The 18,456-nt window shown below is 43.3% G+C and overlaps 1 protein-coding gene across 1 annotated transcript in view; it reads right to left on the bottom strand.

Moving 5' to 3' along the window:
• LOC103127923 (zinc finger protein 345-like) overlaps positions 1-18,456 on the bottom strand; it is a 250,307-nt gene that overhangs the window by 137,252 nt on the left and 94,599 nt on the right. The window lies entirely within an intron of this gene.

Genomic DNA, 18,456 nt, shown 5'->3' with positions numbered 1-18,456 from the left:
AGAAAGAAAGGGACAGGACCCAAGGGAAGGGAAGAAAGGAGAAAGGCAAGGCATCTACTCTTCAAGGCATTTTAAGCGCTTAATTGTGAAGCACTCTCCAGCCTCTGAACCGCTTCAGAATCTCCCTTGTTGTGTCTGCTGCCTTCTACAGCCCACACGTGGCCCTGCGCCTCTCTTAGGGTCAATTTATAAAGCCTAACTCCTAGGCAGCGGCGCTATTGTGCAGAGAGATGGGGAGGCTCTTCAATCCCATCCCCTCTCGCACCCTTTCTAGCTTGCTGCTATATATACTCAAGATTTCCTAAGTTCCCCCCAACACACACCTTTTATTTTTTTATCAGAATGAAGTGTCCAAGCCTACAGGTACTTGAATCATAATGGAGGATCCGGGCACAACTGCAGGGGATGCTTCCAGGAGTGTTTAGATGAGTGGCACTGTGGTCAGACTTCTCTCTGGAAAACTAGACAAAATCATCTTCCCCCAGCAAGTTATAGAAGGAAAAAAAAAGACTACTCTGACTTCCCTGGACAGACGACCTCACCAATGTGTCCTGGGACTTCACCTCCCTAGACCCCTGTCCTATTAGGGAAAGATAGAAACAGGCTGGGGGCAAACTATTGTATTTACCATTAAATGTAAAACATTAATTCCCCAATAAAGAAAGTTAAAAAAAAAAAAAGAAAGAAACAGGCTGGGGGTATGGATCCACCTGCCAACACTCATGCCTAACAGAGAAGCAATTACAGAAGCTAAAACTCCCACCTTCTGCTCCCCATAAATAATTTGGGTCCATACTCCCAGAGGAATAAAGAATAGGGAAGCAGGGAGTCGGGCGGTAGCACAGTGGGTTAAGTGCAGGTGGCGCAAAATGCAGAGACCGGCAGAAGGATCCCATTTCAAGCCCCCGGCTCCCCACCTGCAGGAGAGTCACTTCATAGGTGGTGAAGCAGGTCTTCAGGTGTCTATCTTTCTCTCCCCATCTCTGTCTAACCCTCCTCTCTCGATTTCTCTCTGTCCTGTCCAACAATAATGACAACAATAATAGTAACAACACCAATAACAAGGGCAGCAAAAAGGGGAAAAAATGGCCTCTAGGAGCAGTGGATTCATAGTGTAGGCACTGAGCCCCAGCAATAATTCTGGAGGCAAAGAAAAAAAAATAGGGAAGCTTCCAATAGAGGCGTTGGGATATGGAACTCTGGTGGTGGGAACTGTGTGGAATTGTACCCCTCTTATGCCACAATCTTGTCAATCATTATTAAATCACTAATAAAAAATGTAAAAAAAAAAAAAAAAAGATAAGGCTTATCAGAGACTAGACCAAAACAAACAGAAGGAGGAGGAAGAGCAGGTGATGGTGATGAAGAAGAAAAATATACCCTATGTTTCCCTGTCTGGAGGGTTCTCTGTCTAGAGATTTCAGTGCTCTGCTGAACTGCAGCAGGTCCAGCTGGGGATCCCTGAAACATCCCCAGATTCCAGTGCATTTAAACTTGTTGTCACTGTCTCAAGCAGATAAGATTTCTAAGGGAGAGACTCTCCACAGAAATAATCCATATTTAAACACTTGAGGACCTACTGTGTGCACACTTCTGAGACAGGAATATGCCAAACCCTGGGGCACCATCCTCACATTCTAAGAGTGAATAGTCCTCTCTGAGAGAGAGGACGCAAACTCATAGCTGTGTATGTCCTTTCAGCCTGAGGACTTGAAATTGGGGCCCCCGGCCCCCTCACACATATTAATGCCATCTGGGATGTTTAGGAGACAGTAATGATGCCTGATCTTGCCCCACACTCCCCACTCCAACAATTCAGTGAGAAATATCTGGGTAGAGCCTGGATGTTAATGATTTTTTAAACACTCATAGTCCCAATTGCAAATTGAAAAAGGTGCCATCAGATTTTAGAAAGCTTGGCTAAGTCCTACCTTTCTCAAATATAGAGATCAGTTTTCCCCCTCTCAGCTCCCCAACCAGAAGGAATACATTTGATTGATTCTCAAAGGTTCTACTGTTTCCGTAAGAAAACATCCGGCCAAGCCCATATGGTGCAAAGGAGGAGAGTGGACCCACAGTAGCCCCTGCCCTCATCAGGAAGATGTCTGTATTCAGCACTGATGAAAGACAAGGGTCAGTGAGTCAAGGCTGAGGGAGCTACTGGTAGGGAACTTAAGAAGCTACAGTCAAGCCAAAATGAACTCTCAGGCTCTTGGCCTAAACACACGTATTTGTTAGCAGTCACTGGACTTGCTTGAAAGTGTCTATATCCATAAACATGACGTCCGGTAGTCATTGGATCACATGAAAAATATCTTTCAGGGCAGGGATAGATAGCACAATAGTTATGCAAAGAGACTCTAGGCCTGAGGTCCTAGACTCCCATGTTCAATCCCCTGCACCACCATAAACCAGAGCTGAGCAGTGCTCTGGTTAAAAAGAAGGAGGAGGAGGGGGACGGGAGAGGAGAGGGGAGGGGAAGGGGGAGGAAAAGAAGAAAAAGAAGTATCTTTCATGCCAGAAAACCAGAGTCTTCATGAACATAACGTCCCAGTTTCAATTCTTGGCATGGCATATGCCAGGGTGATGCTCTGGGTCTCTCTCTCTCTCTCTCTCAATCTCTTTCCCTCTCTCTCTCTCTCTCTCTCTCTCGCCTCCAGTGTTATTGCTGGGGCTTGATGCCTGCACCACAAATCCACTGCTCCTGGAGTTTTTTTTTTTCCCCTTTTGTTGCCCTTGTTTTGTTGTTGTTATTGATATCATCATTGTTAGATAGGACAGAGAGAAATGGAGAGAGGAGGGGAAAACAGTGAGGGGGAGAGAAAGATAGACACCTGCAGACCTACTTCACCACATGTGAAGCAACTCCCCTGAAGGTGGAGAGCTGGAGGCCCTAACCAGGATCCTTACACCTGTCCTTGCACTTCAAGCCATGTGCGCTTAACCCACTGTGCTACCACCCGACCACTGGTCTCCCTCTCCCTCTTCCTCTCCAGGAGATAAATATATTTGTGCCGCCAGGGTTGTCCCTAGGGCTTGGTGCCTGCATGGCTCCAACATTCCTGATGTTTATTTTTTTTTCCTCTTTCCTTTCAAGGTGCAGGGGAGACACTTGCAACATTGCTCCACCCCTCATGAAGCTTTCGTTTTGTAGGTGGGGACCAGGGGCTTGAACTCAGGTCATCAGGCATGATATGTGTGTGCTCTACAGGGAGGGCCGCTGCCCAGTCCCCCAAATAAATAAATATTAAAAGTAAAGAACCTTGAATCTTCAGGAAGCAGCTGACATTGACCTGCTGTTCACCTCCTAACCACCACAACCATGCCCTTCTTCTGACCACACCCCTGCCTGGCACAGGTGCAGAGTCCTGGGCAACGGAGACAGGCTGGGCCTCTGCAGACCAGAACAGACATTCTCAGGCACTGACAATGGCTGCTGGCTGGGAGATGCAGCTTCGTCTTGACTAAAGTCATCTTTTATCTCCCTTTGTTCAAGGGATCCCCTTAAGCCAACATCAATCCATTTGTCCAACTGAGCCTAACCTAATTGACAGCTCCCACAACCAAGGCCTCTCCTGCCCTTACCCAGCCTTGAAATTGCCCTGACCAATATGTATGTGTCCTCTCAGTGACAGTTCAGGCCGGGCCCGGCTCCAAAATCTACCTTTGAATGTGATTAATCCAGAACAGCACAGCATAGAAGATGTGGGCTGGAAAAATTTCATATGCATTGGTCAAACCGACAGAGTGTGACCGAGAGCGACCATGCCACGAAGGTGTTGGCTTATGACTAATGGTTTCCTAAAGATGTGTGCAAGATGGGGGCGTCAGGTGGTAACATACCAGGTTAAGCACACATGGTGCAAAGTGATATGACCCGCACAGGAATCCCAGTTCGAGCCCCCAGCTCCACACCTTAGGGGGAATCGCTTCATGGGAGGTGAGGCAGGTCTACAGGTGTCTATCCTCTTGCTTCTCTGTCTTCCCCTCCTCTCCTGCCATGTCTGCTGCCCTGTTCCATGGCCTTGCCATGTCTGCTGCCCTGTTTGCAGTGGCCAAGCCGCGTGGAGGGATCTCGCATCCAGTGCCCTGCGCCACGTGGTGGGGAGCTGGCTCTTGTGAGCTGGCCTCGGGCTCCTGCGTGTTGGCATCAGGCTCTTGGATGTTGGCATCGGGCTCCAGCATGTTGGCATCGGCCTCCTGTGTGCTGGCGTTGGGCTCCAGCGTGTTGGCATCGGGCTCCTGTGTGCTGGCGTCGGCCTCCTGCGGGCTGCAGGGCTGCGGGGCTGCGGGCACAGTGTGCGGGCTTGTCTGGGTGAGGCCAGCTGGCTGGCTGGCTGGCTGGCTGCTCCACCAGGTGGAAATGGCAGCTCCGCGCCTCGCCTCTGGCCCGCTGGCTCTTCCTGACTCCGCTGGCTGTTCTGAGTGCGCACGAGCGAGTGGAAACCACAGAGTGGTCCAGAGATAAATGTTCCAGAAACAGAAAAACAGTCTCGTGAAGAAAGGGCAGAAGCCTTTAGAGATCTCTTCACAAGCAGAAGAGAAGGCCATAGTGCATAGGTAGCCAAATTGTCTTTACTTATCTGAGGGATGCACAGGTCAGGTCCATGGGGGCGCCATTTGTTGTTAAAATTCGGAGGCTCCAGCTCGCCAGGCTAGCTTCATGGCAGGTAGCAGAGACTCGAAGACACACGGCTGGGCAGGGAAGCTGTATTTCTTTATTCAGGAACAGCGATTCATAAACTAACCCAAACTAATCAAACAGACTCTCAAGCCTGAGGCCTTGAGGTCCCAGGTTCAATCCCTAGCAGCACCATAAACCAAACTAATCAAACAGAACTCTCCTGCCTCCTTTCCCCTCGGCAGCGCCAAGCACTCTCCAACTCTCGAACTCTGGAACTCTGCAACTCTCTTGGGGTTCCTTGGGGCAGGGACAAGCAGGCCGCGAAACTAGCAGGACTGAAGCACAATCAAATAGAGATGAGGGAAGGGGACCAAACTACTATGAACAGTACCAACACTGGGTGGAGTCCACTGGCCCACAATATCTAGAGGTGTGTTAATGGCGGCTCACTGTGGAGAGCCGCTGGTCTGTCCCCAGAATCAGCAGAAGCACTTCTCCAGGATTTCCATCTCTAACTGGCTCTGCTCTGCACTGGCAGCCCCAGGTAAGCAAGGCCCTCTGACAATAACATGGGCTTGGGGACGGAAGAGGTTGTCTAAACCCAACAAAGCATTTTAATGTAGATTTTTTTTCCGCCCATGCTATTGATTGCTAAATATAAAAGTCTGATCATGACGCTGAATAAATATATCTTTAAAGAAACAAAACACTGTGTTAGTAAATATAAATAAATATGAACACTGGACACAGAGCTGGCTCACACAAGAGAGCATTTGCTGTACTGTATATGAGATTTCAGGTCTGAGCACCCCACGGGAGCACCACAGGGAGGCAAAGTTCCACTTGGGGTGGAGCAGTGTAGTGGAATCCCTCCTCTCTCAACCTCACAGAAACGTAAAACCATGAGAAAGTCAACACATGAGTCCTGGGATCAGGCAAGCTCCAATTTTCTAGAGAGCAGCTCCCCCTGAAACTTAAAAAATTTTTATTTATAAAAAAAGAAACACTGAAAAAAACATAGGAAAAACAACTCCACACAATTTTCACCCCCAGAACTCTGTATCCCATGCCCTCCCTTGACAACTTTCCTAGTCTTTATCCTTCTGGTTGTATGGACCCAGGGACCTGAACACATGTAGCCAAAGGTTGGGAACTAATCCTATGGATTCATGGCCCCTGCCATCATGACTAACCAACCTTTGGAGGGTGGCAGAAGACGCCCAAGGTTCCCCAGCCTCCCTCCCAGGTCAGGGCCCTAGGCTAACAGAGCTGCGTGGTAGAGACTTCGAGAAGGTCTTGGCTAAGCCAGCCTGGACAGCTTCTGGGCACAGCCTGCTCCTCCAGACATGCCAGGAACTGCTAGATGGAGCTCAGCCCTGGGTCCTGGATGAGAAGATGCCGCTTATCCTTGGGGAGCTGCCTATCCTGCACTGGAGCAGAGAAGGACAGTCTGTGAAATGCATCAGCAGAAGAGAGCCTTGTCCAGTTACTTCAGAGTGTGAGGAACACCAATCCCACCACCTGTGACTTTTGTTTTCACACAGGGGAGGACTGGAATTGAGGGTAGAGGGAAGGGAGCAGCAGAATACACAAGACCACTGAGCTCATGGGCAGAATGTAAACAACCACAGGATAGTCTGTGCAGACTAATGGACCCCTTATACAGAGACAGAAAACTTTCTCTGCCCAAGAGTTAACAGAAAATTCTGGTAAAGCAAAGAGCACTGCTCCTGTGTCAGACAACACCTATCCAGAAATAACGGAGTTCTTTCCCTTTAATCCTCTAGATTTTGAGAGCTTTTCACCTGCTTCAAGTACATCAGATTGCATATTTGCCCTTGAGTGGTGTGCCCCTCATGATTCTTGAAGAGGACAAGGAACTTGACAAGCTGTTGAACCTGGATCCCCCTTTCCCCGTGAGGATGCCTACCCCACTGTGGGAATCTGATATGTTCTAGTCTCCTTCAATCATTCTGTCAGCCCTGGTTGACAAAATGCCTATTTGATGTGACTGACCTATTTAAACTTGACACTTTGTGGTTTGTTTGTGTCTAACTTTTATTAATAAAATAGTTCTTTAACAAAAAGAAAGAAAAAGAGGCTGGGAGTATGGATGGTCCTGGCAATGTCCAAGTTCAGCAGGGAAGCAATTCCAGAAGCCAAGTCTTCCACCTTCTGCACCCCATAATGGCTATAGGTCCATACTCCCAGAGGGATAAAGAATAGGAAAGCTGTCAGGGGAGGGGATGAGACACGGAGTTCTGGTGGTGGGAACTGTGTGGAGTTATCTTAATACTATGGCTTTTTTTTTTTCTATTTATTTATTCCCTTTTGTTACCCTTGTTTTTTTTTTATTGTTGTAGTTATTATTGATGTCATTGTTGTTCGATAGGACAGAGAGAAATGGAGAGGGGAGGGGAAGACAGAGGAGAGAAAGACATCTGCCGACCTGCTTCACTGCCTGTGAAGCGACTCCCCTGCAGGTGGGGAGCTGGGGGCTCAAACCGGGATCCTTTCGCCGGTCCTTGCACTTAACCCACTGTGCTACCGCCTGACTCCCTTGTGTTTCCTTTTATAAAAAGTATTTATTTATTCCTTTTTGTTGCCCTTGTTGTTTTATTGTTGTTGCGTAGGACAGGAGAGAAACGGAGAGGAGGGGAAGCCAGAAAGGGGGAGAGAATGACACCTGCAGACCACCTTCACTACCTGTGAAGTGACGTCCCTGCAGGTGGGGAGCCAGGGGGCTCGCACCCAGATCCTTATGCTGGTCCTTGCATTTGCACCACATATGCTTAAACCACTGCACTACCACCCGACTCCCTAGTGTTTCTTTTATATAAACATTTAAATTCAAGGCACAGGAGGTGGGATAGTAGGTAGGTTTTGGATAAAACCACTTCCAGGACCACTCAGTAGCTTCTTTACCAGCTGGTGTTTCTGTCTCTTCTACAGCATGACAATTTCACATTGTCGGTTTTACCTTCCGAGATAAACAGTGATTTTGAAAATATTTTTAGATGTCTACTGTCCCTGTGGATCTACTGAGACTATTCTGGCCATATATTCCATCTATTTTTGAAGAGATGTCTTATCTTTTTTAAAAAAATATTATGTTGATTTTATTTTTGAGAGATGAATAGATAAACACCATAGCAATACCCAGCTCTGGCTTATGGTGGTTTGGGGGGTTGAACCTGGGACTTTAGTCTCAGGCATGACACTCTCTTTGCATAACCATTGTGCTATCTACCCTTCCCCAATGGATTGTTTAATTATTTAAATTTATTTATTTTCTCTTTTGTTTCCCTTGTATTTTTATTGTTGTCTTTATTATTGTTGTTATATTGATGTCGTCAATTTTGGATAGGACAGAGAGATATGGAGGAGGGGAAGACAGAGAGAAAGACAAGGGCTCCAACTGGGATTCTTACTCCAGTCCTTGTGGTGTTTAATTTTTTTCATTGATGGAAATTCTTTACGTATTTTTCTTCAATACTCTCTGATGTAGGGCAAAACTTTTTCTCACAGTCTGTGAGAAGTATCTGTTATGGTAGACCTCCTTTGCTTTTTAAACTTTTCAATTTGATGTAACTGCATTCATTTATTTCTGCCTTTGGTTCTGTGCAATTAAGTTTGTATTGATGAACATGTTGACAAACTTATATGGAGGAGAGTTCTGCCTATATTTTTAGCTAAATATTTGATGATTTTTAGGCTCTCAAATAACATACCACTCTGGAACAAAAATCTTAAGTCTTTATTTTCTTCAATAAGATAAGAGAAAAATCAACAGAGAGGGGGCAGAGGGGGCAAGACATCTGCAGCACTGTTTCACAACTTGCCACTTGATAATCAAAATTAGATACCATGAACTAGGACATGGGGAAAAGCCCCAGTGTCCACATGCAGGGCAAAACCTTTCACAGGCTGGGAGGCAGTGATGAAAGTGTCTGTCTTTCCCTTACTACAACCTCCCAGTCAATTTCTCTCTGGCTTACCAAATAAAATAAAAGTATTTTAAATACAAAGAATAAAAAGAGAAATTTAGAGAGAATATGTGATTTTCAACTAGACAGATACAATTTCTGCAAAAATAAAATAAAGATTCATGTATTGTAGCATCCATTATTGTTCCACTGTTTAACATTCACTGGTCTCTCCAGTACACGTTCCTTACTAGGTCTGTAATGTGACTCTACAATGTCTACACTGATAAGAATTGTTTTTCTAATGCCAGTGACTTTATATGTGCAAAAACATCTTATTGATTTGAATACATCTAAGCATTGTTGACATCTAAATTTTCAGTATCGAGTAGATTTTTTTCATATATTAGGACTTATGATATATTTTCATATATTAGGAATTATGATAAAGAGTCAAAGTACATCAGTGATTTATCCACTGCACTACCTCCCAGACCACACATTAGAAATTTTTCAAAATTTTTATTTATTTTACCTTCTGTTGCCTTTGTTGTTTTTATTGTTGTACTTATTATTGTTGTCATCATTGTTAGATAGGACAGAGAAATGGAGAGAGGAGATGAAGACAGAGAGGGGAAGAGAAAGATAGACACCTGCAGACCTGCTTCTCCAGCTGTGAAGCAACTCCCTTGCAGGTGGGGAACTGGGGGCTCGAACCAGGATCCTTATGCTGGTCCTTGTGCTTTGCACCACCTGCAATTAACCCACTGTGCTACCACCCAACCCCTAAGATATTTGTATTGTTTCCAAGTGTACTATTTTATAAATACTAAGTATCTTTACCCCCTTTTTAAGACTTCCATTTCCTTGTTACATGTGAGAAAGATTTTCCTATAAAGTGGAGAAATGACAGATAATGTAGAACGTCATTATGGTACTTTTGTAGCCAGTGACTCAAATGGGAACTTCAGTCATGTACGTCACATACAGCATATTTCAGTCACTTGTCCAAATATTATATAACCTAGTCATGAAGTATCTTTGATGAGTTTAGTTAAAAATTAATCTATTTGTTGTAGTGTTTATAAGTTTTATGTTCTTATTATATATATTATTTTCTTAATAACTTGTATTAAAAGAGCTGCTATGTAATTATTAAGTCAGCAGAGAGCACACAATTAAGAACCCATAAGTTGGGAGTCAGGCAGTAGCCCAGCAGGTTAAGCAAAGGTGTCACAAAGCACAAGGATTAGCCTAACTTTCTGGGTTCGAGCCCTGGGTTCCCATATGCAGGGAAGTCTCTTTATAAGCAGTGAAGCAAGTCTGCAGGAGTCTAGCTTTCTCTACTAATCCTCTCTCCATTTCTCTCTGTCCTATTCAACAATGACAACACCAATAACTACAACAATAAAACAGGCAACAAAAGGGAAGAAATAAATGAATAATAATAATAATAATAATAATAAACATAGGTCAGGGAAATCCTGCAGGTACCAGATCTCTGTAAATCACATGGAATCAAAATATTTGAAAACACAGTAGCTTTCTGGGTGGTACACCACAGTTTAGTGTAAATTTAACTCTCACCTTTGTTTACTCCCATGCAACTTAGGCTGCTCTTTGGTGGAATGTTCTTGTACTTTTTCTAAAATTACAAAATATATAAACTCTTAGAAATTATACAAATAGTGGTCTGGCAGGTGGCACAGTAGCTAAGGCACTAGACTCTCAAGAATGAAGTCCTGAGTTTGATCTCCGGCAGCACATGTACCAGAGTGAGGTCTGGATGTTTCTCTCATTCTGTCATCCACAAGAAGAACTAAGTAGGGGAGTCAGGCTCTAGCGCAGCGGGTTAAGCGCAGGTGGCACAAAGCACAAGGACCAGCATAAGGATCCCGGTTCGAACCCTGGCTCCGAACCTGCAGGGGAGTCGCTTCACAGGTGGTGAAGCAGGTCTGCAGGTGTCTATCTTTCCTCCTCTCTGTCTTCCCCTCCTCTCTCCATTTCTCTCTGTCCTATCCAACAATGACAACAACAGTAATAACTACAACAATAAAACAACAAGGGCAACAAAAGGGAATAAATAAATAAAATAAATATTAAAAAACCAAATAAGTAATTAAATAAAGAAATTATACAAATAGATCAAATTTATTATTTTTTGTCACCAGAGAACTTCTCAGCTCTAGTTTATGATGTTGCAGGGGACTGAACCTAGGACTTTAGATAGATCCTTAGAAGTGAGAGTCTGTATGACTATTGTGCTATCTACCATCACCATGAATTTTTTTTTTAAGAATTTATTTCTTGGAGAGTCGGGCAGTAGCACAGCAGGTTAAGTGCATGTGGTGCAAAGTGCAAGGACCAGCCAAAGGATCCCAGATCAAGCCCCTGGCTCACCACCTGCAGTGGAGTGGCTTCACAGGCAGTGAAGCAGGTCTGCAGGTGTCTACCCTTCTCTCCCACTCTGTCTTCCCCTCCTCTCTCCATTCCTTTCTGCCCTATTCAACAACACCAATAACAACAATAAAACAAGGACCACAAAAAAGAATAATTAAAAAAAATTATTTTCTTTATTCTTGAGAAATATGGGCAGAGAGAGAAAAAAACAGACATTAATCCAGTATATGTGCTGCCAAAGACCAAACTCAGGACCTCATGGTCAAGAACCCAATGCTTTATCCACTGCGCCACATCCCAGACCACAAGATTAAATTTGTGGTCCATCATGAGCCACAATCAAACACTGTTCACTTAACACTGTCTCCATTTACACAATGGTGTACAAAAAGCCATTTTTTGTCTTTAGTTGAAAAATTAAGGCTATTAGAGTTACCTAGTGAAAGTTCCACAAATTTTTATTTATTTATTCCCTTTTGTTTCCCTGGTTTTTTATTATTGTAGTTATTATTGTTGTCATAGTTGTTGGATAGGACAGAGAGAAATGGAGAGAGAAGGGGAAGACAGAGAGGGGGAGAGAAATATAGACACCTACAGACCTGCTTCACCGCTTGTGAAGCGACTCCCCTGCAGGTGGGAAGCCAGGGCTCGAAACAGGATCCTTATGCTGAACCTTGTGCTTTGCGCCACCTGCGCTTAACCTGCTGTGCTACAGCCCGACTCCCTCAAATTTTCACACATCACATCTCTGTAGAGTTTCTTCTCTGAAGGAGTCAATAGTGTCCACTCCTCTTGAGTGAATATCACAGTTACATCTTCATAGGTCATATCCCTATTCTTAATCTTCCCCTCTATACTTTTGTAATTAGTAAATGATAAAACCTTAAGGTTGTGTGGGAGTACAACTAATAAGATGCTCACATTACCATATAAAAGGACCAAGATTCTATATATCCTAGTTCTCACATACACGGGGGGAGGGGGTGGCACAGGACTCTTGACAAGTGGTGGAGCAGTTTTGGACATTTCCTTCCTTATTTATAATGTAAAGTTTATATAGGTAAAGAGAATTTAAATGACATAGTTGGGGTTTGTTGTTTTCACCGGGCTGGCTTCACGAGCAGGTAACAGACGACCCAGGACTCATGGCTGGGTTGTACGCAGTATCTCTTTATTCATGCAGGACGCAGCGCAATCTATACCAAGCTCAGCTAAACTCACAACCAACTAACTACTACAAACAATCTTGTCCTTATAAATATACTAGCCCAGTAGGGTGGGAACAGGATGCGACGCAGAGAGGGTGGAGAGAAAAGTGACTGGTGAAAATCAGGGTATGACAAGGAGAGGGGGCAGAGCAAAAAGATATCATGAACCAGTGGGGATTAAACCAATGCCATGCAGTGGTTATGTAAATAGAATACAGTGGTTATGTAAATAGAATGCATACCAACAATTCCCCCTTTCTTTTTAACTAATGGCCATAGTATCTGGAGTGTGGGGTGAACAGAAACCTATATCGTACAGGCATTTTAAAGAACTGGCATACAACATGGAAAACAAAATAGGCGATCAGCAATAACCAGTGTGATGCCAAGGGGAACATTTCTTGCCTCAAAGGGCAAGGCCTAGCAGGTGAAAGGGCATTTCTTGCCTCTGGGAGCGCTTCATGCCTCTGGGGGCATCTCTTGCCTCAAAGGGCGTTTCCTGCCTCTGTGGGCATAACCTAATCAGGAGGGGGAGTTTTCTACCCCTGAGAACAGAGCCTGCAGCCGAGGGGACATGGCCTATAAAGTCTCAAGGCAATTGGCTGAAGTTAGTCTTTGAGAAACACAGCAGCGTGTACCAGTAAGTCCGATGGAGGTGTCAGTCCAATGTGCTGACCACAGAAGAAAATGCCAAGGGATGAAATGCTGCATGTCTGTCTTGATGGGGAATGTCAGCCACCAGAATTCTGCTTTTCTGTAGAGAGTGATCTTTGGAGTCTGAAATCTCTTCCTTCAGGTCGTGCCAGGTCACATCATTGGTTTCTGGGGGTGTGTTGTAGTCATTCCATCTTGTGGGTGATGTCAGAGAACAGGGGTCCAAATGTATTTCCAGGAATTTCCATTTGAGTAGATGCTTTTTCATGTGAAGACTTGACAGCTGAAATTCACTTACTTGTCAAACAAAACTTGTAGCAGATTCAAAGTTTACTATAATTGATAACTCCATTATAATTGGAAGTCCTTTCTAGTATGATTTCAAAGTTGTTGAAACAGTTTAAACTCAATAAAATGTGGAAAGGTAAACAGAAGAACAACGGTTAGAAGCCTTAGGCATGAGAATAATTAACAGAATCATTGCACTATCTGCCCCGCCCATAACTCATACCATTTCAGGATTAAACGTTTCAGATTTATGACAAGATGTAAAAAAGAAATAAAAGGAGGGAAAAAACAAATTTTTGGATTGTTTCTGGGTGTCTCTAGGAATCATGGCTGGGTCCAGCATTTTTTTTTAAGTCAATGTCATACAAAAATTCAGTCATTCAAATCACTCTCTTATGAAACAGATCTCACCATGTAGCATCAAGAATCCCCGGAGGGCGTCCTAGTCCAAAAAGCTCCTCGAAATTCCATTTAGTGTGCTTCTGACTATTCCTGCTGGATTGCTTCAGGCACCCATTTTTAAAAGTGTCTTCCCATCAAAGAAAGAATCCAATCAGGAGAGTAGAACTAACCACGTGTCTCCATTCTTGGGGACTGCCAGGGTACTGGAGAACGCTCCTCAAATTAGAGTAGTCCTTCTCCATGGGAAACATGTGAGAAGAAGTCCAGAAAGTCCCAGTGGAAATCCCCATGCATATCCCAAGGTCTACGATCACGGTCATAAAGAAACAAAATGTAGTCCTTCTCCTCGGGAAACATGGGAGAGGGAATCCAGAAAGTCCAAGGAGAAATCTCTGTGCATCTCCCAAGCTCTATGATTAGGGTCACAAGAAACCAAAGTTCCCGGTCAGGGAACCGAAGTGTGGCCCAGAGCAAAATGTTCCAAAGACAGAGAAACTGTCTCATGATGAAACAGTAGAGGCTTTGGCAAACCTCTTCATAAGTAGAAAGACAACCCATGGCAGATGGGTAGCCAAGTTTACTTATCTGGGCGATGGGTGGGTTAGGTCCCACATCGGTGCCAGTCCCTATCGCTATTATGTCAGTCCCTGTTCAGGCGCCATTATGTTGTTTTGTTTTCCATGTCTTATGCCAGTTCTTTTGAAAATGCCTGTACGATATAGGTTTCTGTTCACCCCACAATCCTGATACTATGGCCATTAGTTAAAAAGAAAGGGGTAGATGTTGGGTAGTATGCCAGCTCCCCCTGGCTTCTGCTTAACCAAGCACCGGTATGCCTATATAGGGATTAATTTTATCCCGTTCAAAGCTACGGTCTATTTACATAAATCTCTTACATTGACATAAAGCACCACACTCCTTCCAGGGCATTAGTGGTTTAGTGGTAAAATTCTCACCTACTCCGCCCCCGCTCCTTGTCACACCCTGATCCTCTCCTTGTCATACCCTGATTTTCACCAGTCACTTTTCTCTCCACCCTCTCTATGTCACATCCTGTTCCCACCCTACTTGGCAGGTGTACATTAAAGACACCATTGTGAGTTTGAGTTAGTTGTTAGTTTACTCTAGCTTGGTATAGATTGCACTGCGTCCTGCATGAATAAAGAGATACTGCGTACAACCCAGCCATGATTCCCTGGTCATTTGTCTCCACTCACGAAGCTCAGCCCAAAATGGGTTGTATTTTTAAATGGGAAACTGGGGAACGTTATGCATGTAGAAACTACTGTATTTACTGTTGAATGTAAAACATTAATTCCCCAATAAAGAAATAGTTTTTTTAAAAAAGAATTTGATAGGGAGAGTGAAGTAGAAGGTAACTGGAATTGAACTATAGCCCCTGGGGACTTAGAGCTCAGAGTTGATGTGTCTTCTTCTATCTTCAGTTCTTCTCATAAAAATAAAATAAACATTAATTTCATTTATTATATATGAATAAAAATTTTACATCACACACACACAGATAGATATATCTCTACTTCACTTTCCTTATTAAATTCTCTTCACCTATATAAAACTCAAAAATATAAATAAGAAAATAGCCACTGGGTGTAATGATTTCATAATGGAGCCACAGTGATAAAAAAAAAGTTGGGATAAAAAAAGGAACACATGTGGTCCAGGAGGTGGCACAGTGTTAACACTTTGGACTCTCAAGCATGAGGTTCTGAGTTCAATCCCCGGCAGCACATGTGCCAGAGTGATGTCTGGTCCTTTCTCTCTCCACCTATCTTTCTCATTAATAAATAAACAAAATCTGTTTTTAAAAAAAAAAGAACACATGTGATGATTATGATTAATTTGTTAGAAATGAAACAGGAAGAGGTCCGGGAGATGACACAGTGATAACGCTTTGGACTCTCAAGCATGAGGTATCGAGTTTGATCCCCTGCAGCATATGTGCCAGTGTGATGTCTGGTTCTCTCTCTCCTGCTATCTTTCTCAAAAATAAATATTAAAAAAAAAGAAATGAAACATCTCAAGCCACACAGCTCTTTATTATTAACAGGTGCAGGGCAGGGTGCACCTGGTTAAGGATACATATCACCATGACACAAGACCTAGGTTTGACACTTGCTTCCCTCCTGAGTGGGGGACACTTCATGAGCAGTGAACAGGCCTGCAGGTGTCTCCTATCAAATAAAATGGAAAGAAAAAAAAGGCATTCTGCAGGAGTGGATTCAAAGTTCTCACAATGAACTCAGGAAATAACCCTGGTTTAGGGCTGGGCCATAGTGCAGTGGGTTAATTGCATGTGGCACAAAGTACAAGAACCAGAGTAAGGATCCTGGTTCGAGCCCCCAGCTCCCCAGCTGCAGGGGAGTCACTTCACAATCGGTGGAGCAGGTCTTCAGGAGTCTAAGTTTCTCTCTCCCTCTGTCTTCCCCTCCTCTCTCCATTTCTCTCTGTCCTATCCAACAATGAGCGACAACAACAATAACAATAATAACCACAACAAGGCTTCAACAACAAGGGCAAGAAAAGGGGGGGAAAAGAAATAAACTGGGTGACAGAAAATAAAGGGAGGCCAAGAAGAACAGTAATCCAGTAATATACATCCTCCTCAATTTCTGTCTTTCATAGGAAGTAAAATATGATTTATAAATAGAAACAGATGCTATGAGGAGGAAGGAACCATTGTGGAAAGTCTGTAGCAGTGAAAGGTGCAGGGTAGGGTGCACCTGGTTAAGGGTACATATCACCATGACACAAGACCTAGGTTTGACATGTGCTTCCCTCTTGAGTGGGGGACACTTCATAAGCAGTGAACAGGCCTGCAGGTGTCTCCTATCAAATAAAATGGGAAAAAAATGGTGTTCTACAGGAGTCGCTTCAAAGTTCTCACAATGAGCTCAGGAAATAACCCTGGTTTAGGGTTGGGCCATAGTATTTTGTTCCTTAAGATGCACATGGATATTACAACAGTAACCAAAACCTATAGAAGTCATCCTCATACAGTACATAATATCTGATTTGGAAATGTCTTCAGAAACCTGAGCTCAACATCAATGATAAAAAAATTAATGGAAAAAATGTACCCCTGAGACTACATCAAATTGAAAATATTTGGTATAATAACAAAACCTATCACCAAGACAAAGAAATGCAGTAAAATAAAATAAGAAAGCATATTTACAAGCTATACATCAAAGTGCTAATCAGCAATATATGTACTCACACAACGTATTAGAGTAACATGAAAAACCACAATAAATATACAGAAAGACATTTATAATCTCTTTAACCAAGATGTTTAGTAACAGGGCAATTAAAAATCGCTCACAGTCCCTGAGTGTCAGATAACTGCATATTAGAACAATAAAGTTTCATTTTTTAAAAAGAGAGTAATTCTGGTTTAATACCATTTGTAGATTTACTGAATTTTATAATATCATACAAAAAGATTAAGAAAAGCATACATAGAAACTAGGCAGGGGGCCGGGCGGTGGTGCAGCGGGTAAAGCGCACATGGTGCAAAGTACAAGGACCAGGAGAAAGATCCCGGTATGAGCCCCCGGTTCCCCACCTGCAGGGGAGTCGCTTCACAGGTGGTGAAGCAGGTCTGCAGGTGTCTGTCTTTCTCTCCCCCTGTCTGTCTTCCCCTCCTCTCTCCATTTCCCTCTGTCCTATCCAACAACAATGACATCAATAATGACATCAATAATAAGTACAACAACAATAAAAAACAAGGGCAACAAAAGGTAAAATATTTAGATATAAGCCATTACTTTTATCTGCAAAAATTAAAACATTTTCAACAGTTCTATGTCACTAATCAACTTAAGAATAGTCATCCCATATTCAATGCTGGGTAGAGAGAAAAAGAGGGTCAAGTGGTGGCACACTTGCTAAGTGTTCATTTTATAGTGTGCAAATACCCAGTTCAAGCCTCCTGTGCCCATCTACAGGAGGAAAGCTTCATGAACTGTGAAGGAGGGCTGCAGGGTTCTGTATCTCCCTTGCTATCTCCCCTGCCCCATCCATTTCTCTCCGTCTCAATCCTTTATTAAATAAACAAACAAACATTTAAAAAAATCTACTATAAAAAGATAGAAAATCCCTTCAAGCTCCATCCAAGATAAATCAGAGAAGGTGGGTTCAGTGATTTTATTAGCTACATAGTATTCATTTGTGTATATATACCACAGCTTTCTCAGCCACTCATCTGTTGTTGATCAGCTGGGTTGCTTCCAGGTTTTAGCTAATACAAATTGTGCTGCTATGAACATAGGTGTATAGGTGTATCTTTTTGGTTGGGTGTTATGGTGTCCTTGGGGTATATCCCCAGGAGAGGAATTACTAGCTCATATGGAAAGTCCATGTCTAACTTTGTGAGAGTTCTCCAGACAGATCTCCACAGAGGTTGGATCAATTTACATTCCCACTAGCAGTGCAGAACCGTTCCTCTGTCCCAACCACCTCTCCAGCATTAGTTGCTGCTGTCCTTTTTGATGTCTGCTATTCTCAACAGGGGTGAGGTGCTAGCTCAAAGTTGTCTTTATTTGCATTTCTTTGACAATCAGTGGCCTGGAGCAATTTTTCATGTGTTTGTTAGCCTTTTGGATTTCTTCTGTTATGAATATTCTGTTTATATCCTCTGCCCAATTTTGGTTGGGGACATTTGGTTTTTTGTTGCTAAGGTTGCTGAGCTTTTTGTATATGTGGTTATTCATTTCTTGTATGATGTATGGCATGTGAAGATCTTCTCCCATTCTGAGGTGTCCCTTTGTTTGTGTGATAGTTTCTTTGGCTGTGCCGTTTTTCAATTTGATGTAGTCCCATTGACTGGTTAGTACCATTTTCTATTTATTTTCTTTAAAAAATATTTTTTGCTTATTTATATATTGTATAGAGACAGCCAGAAATTGAGAGGAAAAGAGGGCTAGAGAGGAAG

The sequence above is a fragment of the Erinaceus europaeus genome, chromosome 13 (genome assembly GCF_950295315.1).
Source record: "Erinaceus europaeus chromosome 13, mEriEur2.1, whole genome shotgun sequence".
Taxonomy (NCBI): domain Eukaryota; kingdom Metazoa; phylum Chordata; class Mammalia; order Eulipotyphla; family Erinaceidae; genus Erinaceus; species Erinaceus europaeus.
This window is presented reverse-complemented; position numbering and strand designations above follow the sequence as displayed.